The following is a 4,127-nucleotide window of genomic DNA, read 5'->3' on the forward strand; positions in this document are numbered from 1 at the left end:
TGGTACTCTAAATTTGACACTATAGAAAGCTAACAGGGTAAAAACTTTTCCATTAAAACATTATTATACCGTCTATATCTTTAAAACAAATAACCATGCAAATAAATATTTCAGAAAGTCCTAATAAAATTAAAGGAGTTTAGAAATCCTTTCGAAACTTTTTTAGAAAATCTAATAAAATTAAAGGAGTTTAGAAATCCTATCGAATTGATAGGATTTTTATCTTTTGACATTGTTATGTGTATTTGTTTTGATTGTTTTTTTTATTGAGAACATAAATCTATGACTTGCTGCAAAGATCTGTTCACAATCACTGTTACTACACTTTAGTAGGTACAAAATACAACTTGATTGTGAATTGAACAATTATTTAATATAGGAAATGACTTATGGTCTAAAATTTTACATTTTATGTTTTACTTGAAAAATTATAACTCGGGGAAGTTTTTCCTACCGAGCGCGTTCCCGGGTGGCGGATAGGGGGTGGTGATGGGCCATTTGTCCTATCCCAGCATTATTTTCACTTAATCTGAGGGAGGGCAGATTGTCCACCACCCGGGAATATTATATTCCCTGCGGACCAAAAAACTGGAAAAAACAAATATGGAAAATAAAAAGATAAAAGTTACGATACAGGGCCTAAATAACCCAGTACCGGCGGCAAGTTTTGATCTACTCGCAAGTCACGTGTCGTCGTCATACTGCAATCGTGAGCAAAATACTACTACGGAGGGTGGTACCTTGGCCTCCGTGGCGGACAATGCGTCAAGTGTATAGCATGCCACTGGCAAAAATATAGGGGTGAAAGAGAACGATGTATTCGGAGAGAGCTCTACTTAAGCTACCTCAGCATTTAAATACTGGCTCTGAATCCTCAGATGATAATAATACCATTATAGCAAATCCCAAAAAGGATATAGTAAAGCAAATGATGAAAGAAGTAAGTGATAGCATAGCCAAACTACCTATAACAAAAAAGACTTTCTGGAGCACAGAGGAGGAAGTTGAAAAATATGCTTCAGAAAATCATAGTTAGTCAATCCCACGACACTCCCAAGGAAAAATCGGACTCTTTCACAAGATCTGAGGCAAAAAGGATCAGGTCTCCCGAGGAGTTAACAACTGAAAATAAACCTAAGAAGAAAAAGAGCTCCCTTAAAGAAACCTCTAGTGAGAATCCTGCGAGTACGGATGACAACGCCAAGCCATATATTCAGAAGACGAACACGTCGGCGAAATCAACCTCGAAGGTAAGGGTATCTAAAAAGAATCCCCGAAAAACTAGGAAGGAGAAGCTAGATGGAGGAAAAGAGCCGCTATCTTACGCCAAAGTTGCCAGAAGTAGGCACCGGGACAATCTCTACTATGCAGTTTATGTTGATGATCTCACCAATGTGTTAGCACCCTAATGAACTTGGTGGAAAGTATCCCTCCTCCCTGGGACGGCTGGGACTGGTAAAGAAGAGCGAGCTTCCGGTGCTCTTAAAGTTCACTGTCTACATAAAAGGATGGGGCAGTAAACTGGCTAATGCACGTATACTAGAAATTCTTGGTAGTAAAAATGCTGAGCTGGCCGTGCAAAAATGGGATGTCTTTTACAGGAAAGAAGAACCTGAGGGAACTTAAATTGTAATAGGTATCGACCAGAAATCCATGGCTAGTCTTTCCAAGAATAAAGGTAGGCCTTGGGACCTTGGGAAGGTCCGATTGGAAGGGCTGTTAAAACAAGCCTCGACAAGGACACTAAGACCACGGCATCAGTAAGTTGTGATGCCAACTCGCACCATGTTGCTTGGTGTAGTACAAAGACCAATCGCAGGGGCCAAGCTCTCACGGATTTCCTTAATACTAAAGACTTGATATCATTGAACTTAGGTAATAAAGCTACCTTCGTCAATAGAATCAGAAAAGAAGTATTAGATATAACTTATGATCAGAAGAGCTTATAAACGAAATTCAGGATTGGAGAGTTTCGGGCTCCTTTTCTGATCATCGGTACATATGATTCAAAATACAAAGGCCACCACCAAAGCCGATAAAGTTTCGGAATAAGTCTAAAACTAATTGGACAATGTTCGGGACCATACTAAAGAACCGTTTAGGTCAGGACACTTTTCAATGTCGAAATAAAGAGGATATAGATGCCAAAGTGGAGGATATAGATGCCAAAGGAATAACCCTGGGTAACTGGGAGATCCGGAACCTTGGGAAGACTCTTCGCAGTATACAGGGATGGGTATCATAATAAACTTGGTGAATATAAGAAAATCGTTCGAAAAGCCAAACGAGACTCCTGGAAACTTTTTTGTGACAAGGTAGATAGCGTAAATGACGTATCGAAGATAAAAAAATTCCTATCCAAAACTCATATCCAACCGGAATCCGTGAACGATGACACGGGCAGAAGGCTTTAGGATATGGAGGAGACAATGAAACTCCTAATGGACTCTCATTTCCCACCCGATGTATCGAATAACATAGATGAACCGATATCGGAGGAAGGGGAGGGTAACATGGAGATATGTTTTACATCTGAGCTTGGGCAATCAAGAGCTTTGCTCCCTATAAAGCTGCAGGGCCGGATGGCATTTTCCCGGCACTTTTGCAGATGGAGGCGGGACTGGTTTCCGTACATCTCTCACAGATATTCACTGCATATACCCCAGTTAAATGGCAAGATGCAAGTGTAATATTTATACCCAAACCAGGAAATCCTAGCTATGCGACACCTAAGTCCTATCGACCGATAAGTCTTACGTCCTTTCTGCTTAAAACCTTGGAACGGATAGTCGATAGCATGGTTAAAAGCAGTATGCAATACAAAGACCTTAAATATAAGCAACATGCTTATGTAAAGTCACGATCAGTGGAAACCACTTTAAACGAAATCGCCCACTACATAGATGCATCTTTTGATAGTAAACTGTATACACTGGCAGTATGCATTGACATCGAAGGCGCTTTCAATAACGTGCATACTGAAACCCTTATCCAATCCCTAGACCAGTTTTATGTTGTCCGGGTGCTCCGTAACTAGATCAACTACATGCTAAGGAACAGATGGATAAGCTGCGAGATGTACGATATAACTATCAGGAAAAAGGTATTTCGCGATATACCACAGGGTGGCATTTTGCCACCTTTACTCTGGGTTACCACGATTAATAGCCTTCTAAGGACCCTAACCGAGAAAGGATTTAGACCTGTCTGCTATGCTGACGATGTCGTAATACTTTTAAAGGGAAAGGATCCAAATTACTTGTGTAGAAGAGCTGAGGAGGCTCTGAATACGGTCTTGAACTGGGCTCAACCGAGAGGCCTCAATATTAACCCGGCGAAGACGAAATTCTGTCTTTTCACAAGAAAGACAAAAATTTCTAAATATACTGAACCTTGCTTCCTGGGCAAGAAGATACCGGTGACAGACAAAGTTAAGTACTTAGGTATAATACTTTACCGGAAATTAAAATGGAGACACCACATAGAGGATAGGATCAAGAAGGCACATCGGTGCTCAGCGATATGTAGGAGAACCATAGGCATGAAATGGGGTCTTAGTCCTACTATGGCAAATTGGCTTTATAAAAGTATAATTAGATCAATTCATTAAAAGTGTAATATCAAACTACTACAGGGAGTTCAGCGTACATTCTGCTTGGGTATAAGTGGTGCCATGTGTACTTCTTCAACTAAGGCTCTGGAAACGTTGCTAGATATTCCACCCATTGAAACATATATAAGATATAAGGCGGCGCTTACAGCCGAACGGAACTTTACTTTAAGCGAACTGGCTAAAAACGGTTATAGGACACGTCATCAATGTATACTGGACACATTAGAAGGTTATACACATGCATCGGACGTGTCTGATCGCATACCAGACACAGAATATGTCGGAAACTTTGAAACGCTAATCTCAGATAGAATGTCTTTGTCAAGCGGAACATTGGAACAAATAACAATCTGACAAACGCAAAACCATTCGACGCAACAAAAGCTGAATTAAAAATATGGATGAGAGAATCCCATAAGGCCTCTTGGAATAATGAAACCGTGGGTAGAACCACAAAGATTCTATGGGGTGACCCTAATGAGAGCAAGACGAGAAATCTCCTAAAAATGAGCAA

The sequence above is a fragment of the Lucilia cuprina genome, chromosome 2 (genome assembly GCF_022045245.1).
Source record: "Lucilia cuprina isolate Lc7/37 chromosome 2, ASM2204524v1, whole genome shotgun sequence".
Classification (NCBI taxonomy): domain Eukaryota; kingdom Metazoa; phylum Arthropoda; class Insecta; order Diptera; family Calliphoridae; genus Lucilia; species Lucilia cuprina.